General features: G+C 41.0%; 1 protein-coding gene and 1 pseudogene across 1 annotated transcript in view; one reads left to right on the top strand and one right to left on the bottom strand.

The window, feature by feature from the left end:
* Asap1 (ArfGAP with SH3 domain, ankyrin repeat and PH domain 1) overlaps positions 1 to 13,243 on the bottom strand; it is a 332,376-nt gene that overhangs the window by 159,378 nt on the left and 159,755 nt on the right. The gene's annotated exons all lie outside the window — the stretch shown is intronic.
* On the top strand, positions 9,393 to 10,109 carry LOC113195518 (HIG1 domain family member 1A, mitochondrial pseudogene; annotated as a pseudogene).

Below are 13,243 nucleotides of genomic sequence, written 5' to 3'. Positions count from 1 at the left end.
CCTTTGATTGTTCTCGTCAGGTCTATTAGTCATAGTGGCAAAAAAGCTGACGAAAATATCCAGCAACAGTGAAATGGTTAAATATAACACAAACATAAGAGAGCCGACTTCAAAATTATGTATACGACAATTAGAATTAAAGACATAGCTGAGCACGGTGGTGCACACCTGTAATTCTAGCTACTTGGGAGGCTGAGGCAGGAGCATTGCAAATTTGAGGTCAGCCTCAGCAACTAAGCCAGACTCAGTCTTAAAATAAAAAATGGGTAGGGATGTAGCTCAGCAGTAAATGGGTCCTTGGTTCAATCCCCAGCACAGGGGAAAAATCTACTGAACATCTACTATGTGGTACATGGACACCTTATGAAACACCATCATTCAGAATATATATTACATGTATTTTGACAGTGTGAATTATCTAGAAATGAAAAATTTATAAGCATAGATGTTTCAAAGCTGTTATTATGCTGTGATTAGAAAAAAAATTTTTCCTTTTAAAAAACAAAGTTAACTTAGTACCTAAAATTTTGAAGGCTTTGAAGTGTCTTATAATTCACACAATGCCTACTTTTCCCTCAGCAATTTCAAAAGATCCAATGAGATATTTTAACTTTCATAGACAGTAGGGAAGAAATAGTACATACCCTCAGTAATTTCTGTGCCGCCTTGCAAATTGTACATTTAAAAAATTAGTAGAATATTGTGTTTCAAGAGCTCCTGTCTGGGGCCAAGAAGAAAACTGTAATCACAGCAATTACCTTGTGAACCTCTAATTTCTGTTGTAGTTCTAAAGTTCGAGTAGTACACCCACCCACGAACACCATGGCTCTTTCATCTAGAAGCACTTTCAGCTCCATTCTTGGGAAAATAATAATTATAGGTACAGCAAGGTATTTAAAGACAAAAAAGAAAAAAAGTCACAAAAACACTATTTTCATGTTACAATACCCCAAGAGTTCCTTGGAAAATTAAAATCTAGACTGGAAAGAGGTCCCTGAGTCAGATCTTTCTAGGAACATAAGAACTTATCAGGAGCCCAGGCAGAAGAGAACAGGAGTTTTTGCTGGTGTGCTGGTGGACACACTGGAAACCCCCGAGCTAGCTGGACATTCAGCTTCTTCCTGCTGGTTCTATGGTCCTACAATGACCTAAGTCTGGGTCTTGACCTGATGACTCAAAACATGTGGCTGATGGTTCATACTCAAGTAAGCTTAGTCACACCATTTTACATAAGATGAGAATCAGAACTGCCAGAGAGAGGCTGGGAGCTCACTATGAAGCTGCGGAGCACAGAATCTGGAGCCAGACTGCCTGGGTCAAACTCCAGTGCCACAACTTAGTAACTTACATGACCTGGGCTCAGTTACACAACCCAGCTGTGCCTCAGTTTCCTCATCTGTGAAGGAGGGATATTTACAGCAACCAATCTGAGTTATATGGATTAAGTGAAGAAATCCATTTAAATAAAATGGTTCCAATAGTACTTAGATCAGAGCAAGCCCTCAACAAATGTTAGCTAGACTTTGCAAGGGCAGACTTCCTTTTTTTCAAGCTTTCCAAGAGGTGAATAGCTAGCAAGAACAATTTTTATATGGACATGCAGTTATCAGAACATAAAGAAAAGGCAGATACAGGTATAAAATGTTCCATTCTGACTAGCTCTTTAGATTTAGTGATCTTCCTAGAATGCACACAAGGTGTGGGTCCACTGCAGTGCAGGGAGATGTCATGACTTCTGTTTGTAGTCTTTATGTTACGTAAACAAACAGTATTAGCACAGAGAATGTGTGAGAGAGAGAAGATGGAATGCATGCTCAAAAGGGTTCCAAATGACACGCAGCACAAAAGTTTGAAAATCACTGTTCTGTTAACAAATATGAAATTTTACTTTAATTTTCCTTTTGGTGCAGATTGAACCTGGAGCCTTGCACCTGCTAGACAGCTGCTATACCACTGTCCTATAATCCCAGTCCTGTAAGTTTTACTTTTCTTCAATATTTATTGTTACACATTTCAGAGAAAACCCTGAAGATAAAACATCTGGCTCCATATATGCAGAATAATTCAAAGAATAGTTTCTGACTGTCCTCCAGCTCAGTGCACTACGAAGGTGGACTAAGACTTTGGCAAAACAGCCCAGAAGCTGTCTGCAGGCCAAGCAGACAAGAGCACTGTTCAGTGTTTCAAAGGATGCCAACAGTTTTTCTTAACAGTAGCAACCAGTCTACTAACCTTAAATTTAGAAAACGGGTGACATAAATGGCATTAACATTATTCAAATGTAAAACAATTGTTTATATTTTCTTGTCACCTTTAAAAAAATCACTTCTGATTTCCTCAGCTGCCCAAATATTACCACCATCTTTGCTTTCCAAGGAAATTAAGGCTCTCTAGAAAGGTGAAGCAATGTTGTTTTTTTTTTTTTTTTTTTTAAAGCCCACAAGGGTAATAAATGTTGTCTTGACATTTATCTCCTGAATCAAAAATTAATTTTTTAAAACTGATTTCGTTCACAGGTGTCCTACAACCTTACAGATAATACAATACTAAAAGGGAACAAAAACAATTTGGGACTGGGATAAGCTAGTGGTAGAGCACTTGCCTAGCATACTTTTAGGCTCTGGAGTGGATCCTTTTGTTGATTTATGTTTGTTCATGTACAGGTCCTTTATGTAATTAATCAAAGTTTTACATGCAGTCTGTACTCTGCCTTTTTCACTTAATATCAGGCTGCAAATCATCCTGCACATTTTATTCTATATGAGCACACATCAGCCTCTGCACAGCATTACATCATTCTGATCACATGCTTGTTGTTGAAAATCAGCTTAGCAGGCAGTTTTTCTGCTTTTATAACTAAAAGCATTTATTATGAAAACCTGATTTTCAGAATGGATGTCAAGTAACAAAAAAGTTGCTTTTAATAAAGATGCTTTTAATTTGCATATATGTGCTTTTAAACATGATTATAAAGTAGTAATAGCCACCGAAATTTTTTTTAGTGTATTAATAATTCATGATGTTCCTAAGTCCTAATACTGACAAAAAGTCTTAAGTAAATGTCACAAAGATCTAACTAATTCTCCTGCAAATTACATTTCAGTGCAATTTAGGATAATGGCTAACTCCAAGTATAGGATCTTAAAAGGGTTCAATGGCTGATGTGGACTGCCCCTGCCCTAAGCCAGCCAGCTAGCCAGACATACATACACCAGTTCTTAACATGCACCCCTTCAAATAAAACTCCCTGAGGATGGCCAATTCAGACAGAACACCTGAGCAGAAGGAAATGTCCCCAGACCTCAGGAATACAAGAGAACAGGGAATGAGGTATCTGCCCACAAACACACACAAACATTATTAATACCCACTGAGTGTTGTCTCCATAAAGGTAAATCTTCGTGGTTTCAAGTTTGTTTTTTTAAAAACAAATCCAATCTCTGAAATTATACTCTGATTCTTCAAGATGCACCTGAGCACTTGGGAGAGGTTTTCTTCCCAAGATTCTAGGTTTTGGGTACAAGTCATTTAGTAAAGGGCAGGGTTCCTCTCCAGGCCCCTGGCTCATGAAATCAGGTTCCTGGTATCCTAAACTAACTTGAAAGGGGTGTGCACTGACAGACCACGTGGAAAACTTCCACCCTAACTCTACAAATTCATGCATTTAATAAATATCCTGGGAGTACTCTATCCCAGAGCTGAGGAATGCAGAGAGATCCCTGGCCTCAGTGACAGTCACCCCAACCACATTAGGTAGCTGGACACAAAATGCTCTTATACATGAATGCTTCTTCATAGCATGACACTTGGGGAGATCCAGGAGGGCCCAGTGCAGTAGCCACAATGTGCACATTTGGGAAAGATTCTTCCCCTCTACTGAGCTATTCTGGTACCACCTAGAACAATGTCAAGTGACATGTCCCAGGGATCCTCCAAATCACTCCACCTCTTGTACCTGAGCAAACAGCCTCCAACTGTCCAATGACCAGGCCCACTAAGAACACCAAGAGGTTCAAGACCAGTCACCAGTCCAGCTACAATGAGTGTCAGAGAATCTAGCTAAGGTTTCACAAGGTACTACTCCAGAGGATTGGGCATGAGGAGCATTACGTTGTGATCAATATTTCATTCCACAGGCTTTTGTCTGGTAGCTCTCGTAAGGCTAGTGTTAAGGGTATTCTAATTATATGAAAGGCTTAATTTTGAGAACAACAGTCATCTTTTGGTAGCCATGGGGGAACACCCTGAGGATGCTCAAATGGTGGAGTACTTGAATAAAACCTGTGCACATCCTAAGTCATCTCTAGATTGCTTATAATACATAACACAATGTACATGCTATGTAAACAGTTGTAATGCTGTACTGTTTAGGGAATAATGACCAAAAAAGTGTACATTTTCAGGATAGGTTTTTACTGTAACATTTTCAATCCATGTACACAGAACCTGAGAATGCAGAGGGCACTGTGTTAACTTAGATTAGTATTTCCCAAAATCTGAGTGCAACTAGCTGAATGAATGCTGCAAAAATTCCCGTTTCCAATAACTTTGGAAAATGCTCCACACTATATCCCCAATGAAAGACTCATAGGGCATTCAAGTATTAAAAGCCTGAGAGATTCAAAAGCCTGAGCCTATGTATCACACTATTTCACAAATTTATTTGACCTCAAAAGCACCAGTTGCTCATCTCTATCCTTTTTAGAAGTGCCTACTAATCTTAAAGCCAGTCCTCTATGTAATACACTTTGGATAATACAAACCTGGATCATGACATTCAAGAAAATCTGTTATTAGCCATGTGTGGTGGCATGGGCCTGCAATCCCAGTGGCTCAGTTGGCTGAGGCAGGAGGATAAAGTTCAAGGCCAGTCTAAGCAACTTAGTGTGGCCCTGATAAATTTAGTGAAACCCTGTCTCAAAATAAAAAAATAAAAAGGGCTGTGGGTGTGGCTCTGTTGGTAAGTGCCCTTGGGTTGAATCCCTAGTACCAAAAACAAAACAAAAAGGCTGGAAGAAAAAAGAGAATCTGTTATTTCCATTGGAGAATGTGAACGAATGTCTACTGTTCAAATTCTCTTGTTTGCATAGTACCTTTTATAAATTTTTATTGGATTACAAATATTTAAAAAGTTGGGAGATTTAAAATAACAATTTAGAAATCTTGCTTTTCCTATCAAATGCCCTGACTGAGCCAAACTCACCTTTCCCCAGTAACAAGGATAGGACTGATCAGCAGGGCCTAAGAGGATACTATTTTAGGTACTCCAGTTGCCCAGGGTCCATGTTAGTCCCTGATGCCTGGCCCAGTCTCACAAGGTTCTCTGTCTTCTACCTGGGTAGCTGTTCAAGGGTAAGAGCTCCAGGATGGACTATTAGGGCCTGTAATACACGTGGCTGGTGGAGGAAGCCAATGTCCATCAGTCACCCCAGCACCTACCTCCTCTGTGAAGTTGGGGCCCAAGAAGTTATGCCAAGGACAGTACCTGACTTTGCCCCCTACCCCGGCATATTTAATCACAGCCAGCCATACTCTTGTCTGCTCTAATGAGCTGTACGAACACCCCAGCTGCCAGTTCCTCACCTCCACTGGGCTCAAGTCCCAAAGATGGATCTGAACATGAGATCCCACCCTTCACTCCTTTCCAGTTGTTTCATGTCAGCACTTGGAAACAAGACAGAGACCAGAGCTCCGAGGACACAGACCATGTTCACATGTTCATATGATTCAATCTGCCTCTGAATGGCTGTGTGAGTAGGTTCACATCTCTTAATCCCTCTAGGGTTAGGAATCTTCAGTCTACTATTTAACAGGGTGAGTGGGAGGATCAGAGATGCAGCAAATGCTGGGTACATAGTAGGTGCTCAGTAAGTAGCACTCACTAGTTCTCAGAATTCATCTCCACACATAACTGTCTGACTTGTAGTTCTTTTATATTTCCAATGCAGTGGTTTGTATTTATACATGTGTTGCTGACCGACCTGCTGATTTCCACCAAAACATCAAGAAATGTCCTTGCCTCAGTTCCCATGTCTCTCCTCTCCTCCTTCCTGGTCAATTCCAAATATAAATTCCAGAAGGGCATTTGTCCCTCTGCTTAAAATTAATATATATATATATATATATATATATATATATATATATATATATATATATATATTAATATTTTGAGGGCTGGGAATAGGAAGGGAACTCTCTAAAAAGAAAGAAAAAAAATATCTCCAGAGCATGGTTCACAGAATTCATGATCCGAGCTGATTTAAGAAGTAACAATCTGCCTGTGATTCAGGGAACTGGAGTGCTGATTCAGTGCTAGACGGGCAGGACTTTCCGCTTCATGCCCTGGGATTACCGCGTATGAGAGAATCTCCCACGGGATTTCCCCCCAAAGTCTTTATTTGCTCCCAACAAGCTTCAAAGATTCTCCTACTTTCCACTCCTTTTAAATCTGCCCCCTTTCATTTCAGCTAATAAACTGAAGTAATTTCTCATGAGTTACTGCTGTGGAAAGAAAACCTCAAAGTAGACACTTAAGTGCTTAAAATTCACTTTAAACCCCTGCCAGTCCTCTTTGGTGAAATGACACTGGACTGGCAGGAGGCAAGGCCTCTCAAGGCTGCAAGCCACCCCTTTTTCAGTACAAAGCAGAAAGCAGGGCGCCGCTCCACGATGCCCCTGTGGGTGTTATGACTACACAAACCTTCAAACGACATCAATGCCGATTAGAAGTGCCGTTTTTAATATCCAACCCAGCGAACCATCACCACGGAGTCACGCTTGCTGGCTGATTAGCTATGCAGTGTGCGCTCACTGTGATGGCTACAGGTTAGAGTTTCTTACAATGGACGGTGCTGGGGTCTTTGCATTTCCATGATGTTGTCACTCAGAAAGAAATGATAAAACATTGGATTAGACCTCAGTGCAACCAATCGCACATATATAGGCACACTGTATGATTTCTGGATGCTTCTTGTGAAGATAAAGAAATATTTGGGCTTTCAAATTAACTGCATTTATCCATCCGCAATGGTTACCCTACGGATTACAACAGCTACAAGTGATCCTCTCTCTTCAAAGATAGCTGTGGGGCCTGGGGTTGTGGCTCAGTGGTAGAGCGCTTGCATAGCATGTATAAGGCACTGGGTTCGATCCCCAGTGCCACATAAATAAACAAACACAGAAAATAAAGGTATTGTGTTAAAAAAAATAGCTGTGGGATAATTGATAGAAGATACCGATCCCACCCTGCCCCCGCCGCCTTCTGAAAAGGAAAAAGAATAAAACACTTATACACTGTCCAGTCAGGGAAGTTAAAAAACACTAAGGATCTAGTTTCTTCTTTCCCTTCAGTAGGTACTCTGAATGTGTCCCGTTGATTCTGACACCACGAGGTCTTCCCAATGCGAGGCGTGTAATGAAATCATCAGGTCTGAGTAGAACCTGAGGAGGGTTTACTGCAGGGCACCTTCTCACCATCACAGTCTGGTGGAGCCCCTCTCTGGGCTGCCAGTCCTCGAGCTTTGTGCCAACAGGAGTGGGCCGTCTCCTCTCACACGCCCTGCAGCTCAACCAACCTCTGTGCCAACCACGCATCTCGGCCGAATCCGACACTTCTCTGCTCTCAATGGCAAAGCTCATCTCATTTCAGTAAATCCCAGAGTGGAGGAGACCTTATGGATGATATGATCTAAATGTGTGTGTTATTAAAACAAAAGCAGAGACCAGACTCTAACGAGGGTGAATGACTTCCCTAGTTCACGCAGTCTGGACGGTCTAGCAGAGGACCAAACCCAGGGCTGACTTCTGCTCCTGGGCTTTCCCTGTCAGGATGCAGCTGGAACTGCATGCAGGTTCCTCAGCTCAAGAGCCCCGTAGGGAGGGGGCAGGTGCTGGGCTGTCCTCTCCAACCTGGGCTCTGTGGTGCAGACGGAGGACACCGAGGCCCGCACGGCTGCAGGATGAACAGAGTACCCTTTCCAAGGCTCCAGTCTGGAGGGGAAAATAGTTTTACAGCAACTCAAAGGTAAACACAATTGCGGTACAAAGCCAAATTTGCTTTCTTCCTCTCAAGACTAAACACAATACTTCCAGGAAATTTCAAGATCTCTTTAAGGTTTCCTACTCTGTAAGGAACTTCATGCAGAAATGTAGTCCAGGGGCTGGGTGTGTAGCTCAGTGGTAAAATGCTTGCCTAGCATGCGGGAGGCCCTGGGTTCAACTCTCAGTACCCAGAAGGAAGGGATGAAGGAAATACAGCCCAGACTAATGCAAAATATACTGTTTGAAAGCTCTGAAGAGTAATCACTAGGGGAAAGGTGTGGGCGTCTCTAGCTCCAGACCTCGGAGAGGAGGCTGTGCCCGTCAGACTGCGGAAGAGGATGGGGGCATGTGCTCACACCCCAGGTCCTGGCACACCTTCTCGTGTTTCAAGATCTTACCACCTGGAAAGTGATTCTAGTTTCACGTGAGTGTGCACATGACTGTGTGTACGCACATCTGACACCACAGCCCCTAAACACAAGCCAATCACTTTGGGGCTCCAGGAACAAATACATTCCAGAGAGAAAACATACTACCCTGAGGTGTTAGGGTAGTATGCAGTTTTCAAGGGTGTTTCTGCCTATATGCTCTTCCCACCCAACATGATGACCTAACCACGCCATAAAATCCAACTCCACCTCCAGGGGGGAAGTTTAGAAGGACTAGAAAGAGGTGTAGGGTGGTGGGGGGTTTGGGGGACCCTGGGCACCCTAACTGTAAGGAAGCATGGCCAGGAAGACCCTAAACATAGGTGTCGACTATCCATTTTAATCTAGCTTAATTAGAGGCCGAAAATCCCTCAAGTGGAAGTTTCTCCAGGCAATTATCTGGTCAACCTACAGAAAGAATCTGACACAGTATAAAAATCTCAAGAATTCATCCAAATAATGTGTGTGCTCAGACGGAAGGAGGCCCAAGGACCTGGGGTAGGGGGTTCTCTAGGGATCAGGATATGGTCAAGGCATCTCCCTCCTTGTCCTTATTCTGTTCTCTATTAGTTCTATGGCTGAGAGTTGACTCTCCACCCCAACAACTCACAATTCTTAATACTGTCTACACAAAATACTTACTCACAGGATGAATGAGACAAATACAGTTAACGTGTAGAAAAGAAAAATAAATAAACTTTACAATTACTACAAAAACTTAAGTGAAAGTAACTGCTACACATGGACAATGCAAACTATGCATACTTTTTTTCCTTTGCTAATACAAGCATGTAAGAAAAAAAATTATTTTATAGACAGTCCAGGTTTCTAGCACTGCTTAAAAAACAACAACAAAAACAAACAAACAGGGGATGGGCTGTGGGCTGGAGTTGGAGTAGCGGACTGGATACACAAGCGGGTCCGGTGGTGAAAGGTTTTGTTGCTTTCGGAAGTTTCTTCAAGCAATCACTATGTCAACCAACACAGATGTTTCTCTTTCTTCATATGATGAAGATCAGGGATCTAAATTTATCCGAAAAGCTAAAGAAGCACCATTTGTGCCTATGGGAATGGCAGGTTTTGCAGCAATTGTTGCATATGGATTATACAAATTAAAGAACAGGGGAAATACTAAAATGTTCATTCACCTGATTCACATGCGTGTGGCAGCCCAAGGCTTTGTTGTAGGAGCGATGACTCTGGGTATGGGCTATTCCATGTATAAGGAATTCTGGGCAAAACCTAAACCTTAGAAGAAGAGATGCTGTCTTGGTCTTGTTGGAAGTGCTTGTTTTTGCTATGTTAAAGTTATATGTTTATGTCAAAAAATAAATCCCTTGAGTGGGTTCAGGCTGTAACACGGTATTTTGAATAATGGCTTCTTTTCTTGCCCACTTGATTTGCCTGGTTATCAAATTATTAATGACTTCATTGACTGAATCATTCAGGGAAGTCAAGTTAACATTAAAGAAACATACACTGGATAGTGTTACAACACTCACCTTCTTAAATGCTTATGACAGAAATTACTTCTAAAGAAGACAAAAGGCCAGGCCTGAATTACTCCCAGTTTACTACAGAATATCATACACATATTTTGAATGTTGGGTGGGAATCCTACTTAACCCAGTTAATTTAACTTTTTTCTTTTTTTTTTTTTTTTACTAATTTAACTTTTTTCTACCTGCCTTGTGAACTGGTTTAAGAACTTCAGTTTTTTAGTGTTAGTTGGCTCTTAAAGAACTATTTCACGTTTCACAAACGTGCATGAAATATAACTTGTAAATCTTCCCACAACTGAAAGAGAGAGAAGAAGGGAGAGTGTGTGTGTGTGTTTAAACCATACCTGGAAAGCTCACAACAGAACTGACAGAAGTAGTATTTATTTCAGAATCACACTTATAAACATAATAATTTAATTATTGGTTCCACTTTAGCTCTTTTATAATTGCAGAATTATATTTTTGCTGTTGTATTGGAATAATTTTTAAATGTTATCTTGAAAGAGAAATATGTATTTTAAGTGCTAATACAAAGGTAAATTAAAAAAAAAAAACACACACACACAAAAAAACAAACAAACAAACAAACACAAACAGCACATGTGCCAGGCACGGTGATACACACCTATAATCCCAGTACCTCAGGAGGCTAAGGCAGGAGGATGCCATCCTCAGTAATTTAGTGGGACCTTGTCTCAAAATTAAAAAGGGGATGGAGATGTAGCTCAGAGATTGAGCACCCCTGAGTTCAATTCCCAGTTCAACAAAAATCAGCAAAACAACACATGTGGGATTCTAGATAAGTTAAACATGGTTCTAAATGCTTGGGATGAAAAATACTTCTTTATTAAGTGCAGAAAAAGTAGTCTTTGAATGCCAGTTTGCATTCCTAGTTCCTCAACTGCCTTTAATAGTTAGCCTGTAGGAACCCCTCACTTTCCACGATCCATATTGGGATAAAGGCTATCACAAAACTTTGAAAATATTTATAGAAAGCTACATTCAAAATCCCCCTCCTGCAAAGCTTTAAAGAATAGCCTCAAACACAAGTTTATCTTTAGATGCATTATTAGATGCTTCAAATTTTTTACTTCTGCAGAAGGATAAACAGAGAGGCCTGTTCCATGACCCTGAAGACAGGATTTCCTTGAATGACACACTAATGAAAAATGCAAACCCGTGGAAGTCTTGACTCACTGTACCAGAGTTTGTTGCATTCCAACCAAAGGTCTGCTTTGCATCAAGAGAAGAAACAGCTCCTCAAACCAAAGGCTTCCTTAACCCCTTGTCTTGAGAACAGTGCAGTTAAAGCATAACATGGAAGCCCAGCTTCACATATCATGTCTGATCCTGTGTGCTGATCATAACATCTACCTTCTAAGGTAACTATGTATACAGAGGACTCTAAAATCCCTGCTTGGGAAGGTCAGGGAGAATGAGCCAGAGAAGGTGGTGCTTTGCCTGGCTTTAAACAGTATATGCTCTTCCAGAGTCTGGGGAAAAGTCAAGAAAGGGCTGGAAGAGCACAGGCAAGGTAGGAAAGGAGAAGCCATGCTGGGATCCCTGGTGTGAGGGGGGAGTGCCTTCAGAAAAACAAAGAAGGGGCTTCCAAAGCCCTCTTCCCAAGGCAAACAGAAGCAATGGCATCTTTAAGCACCAACTTACTTAACAAGACCCCTAAAGCTCCAGAAATAAAACCAAGAATCAGTAAGTGGGAAGATGTCAAATTAAAAAGCTCTGCACAGCATAGAAAATGATTAAGAGTACGAAGAGAGAGCCTACAGAATGGAAAAAGATCTCTGCCAGTTACTCCTCCAATAGGAATTTCATATTCGGAATATATAAAGAAATAAAAAACCGGACATGATGGTGCTTGCCTGTAATCCCAGCAGCTCCAGAGGCTGAGGCAGGAGGATCACGAGTTGAAAGCCAGCCTCAGCAAAAGTGAGGCACTAAGCAATTCAGTGAGACCCTCTCTAAATAAAATACAAAACAAACAAACAGAAACCACAGGGCTGGGGATATGGCTCAGTGGTTGAGTACCCCTCAGTTCAATCCTGGGTACCCCCAAAAGAAAGAAAGAAAAAGAACTAAAAAAACTTCACACATAAACACAAATAAATCAATAAACAGGCAAAAGAACAGACATTTCTCAAAAAAAAGAAATACAAATGGCCAACAAATACATGAAAAAATATTCAACATTTCTAGCAATTAGGGAAATGCAAATCAAAACTATATTGAGATTTTTATCTCCTGTTAGAATAAGTGTCAAGAATAAAATAATAAATGCTGTCAAGGGGTACACTCAAACACTGTTGGTGGAACTGCAAATTAGTACAACCACTCTGGAGAGCAGTGTGGTGGTTCCTCAAAAGACGAGGAAAGGCCACCACATGCCCCAGCTATCCCACTCCTCAATATTTATATAAAGGAACTACAATCGGTATACTGTAGTGATACAGGCAAAGAAAGGAATACAGAACACCAGGGCAGCAAGCATGTGAGCCGAGGGCCACAGCCCTGGTGGCTTCACGAGGTAGCCTCACGGGACTTGGGTTTCAACACCCTTGTAGGGACTCGAGAAGATGACTCATAGGTAAGGGAGTTGGAACTTTGATACCCTCCTGAAGGTGGAATTCTTGAAGAGCTATATAATCTCAATTAAAGTGAACTAGGGAAAATCCGTCCAAAGCAGGGAGAGGCAGGAAAGCTGAGCCTTCTCTGACCAGTCTGGGGGTGGAGGGGCACCTCAGCTGAGTTACCTAACCATGGTGAGTCAGTCCCCTGTGTGTTTCAAGGGCTCCCAACTTCAAAAGTGGTACAAAGGTCTGGAAATTCAGAGGTGAGAGACATCATGTCAGCATACTATTCTCAAATGGCAATGGTGGTGAGAGTTCTGTATAAGTGAGTACCACCAGTTTCCAATGATTTTAAGATCTTTTAAAAAAAAGTTTTAAAATTAAATAAAACAACAGAGGTTTGTAAATAGAACCACACCAGGAAAAACAAATCCAAAATCACTCTAGAAGTTAACAACTCAAATAAGGCTCCTGATAATGAGATATGTGCTGAAAGTATAAAAATATTTTTTAAAAGAAAGAATCGGCAGATATGAAAAAAAAAATTTCCCCAAGAATTGAGCTAATCATTGAACAGATCACATATTTAGGTAAAATAAATACCTAAAATAAAAATGAGAAAAACAACAGGGTATTATGAATAGATGTGAAAATACTAAAAGGACCATCTAAAAGGAATGGTTAAACATTA

The sequence above is a fragment of the Urocitellus parryii genome, chromosome 7, assembly GCF_045843805.1.
Source record: "Urocitellus parryii isolate mUroPar1 chromosome 7, mUroPar1.hap1, whole genome shotgun sequence".
In the NCBI taxonomy this organism is placed as follows: Eukaryota; Metazoa; Chordata; class Mammalia; order Rodentia; family Sciuridae; genus Urocitellus; species Urocitellus parryii.
The sequence above is the reverse complement of the archived record's forward strand: the minus strand, read 5'-3'. Positions and strand labels throughout refer to the sequence as shown.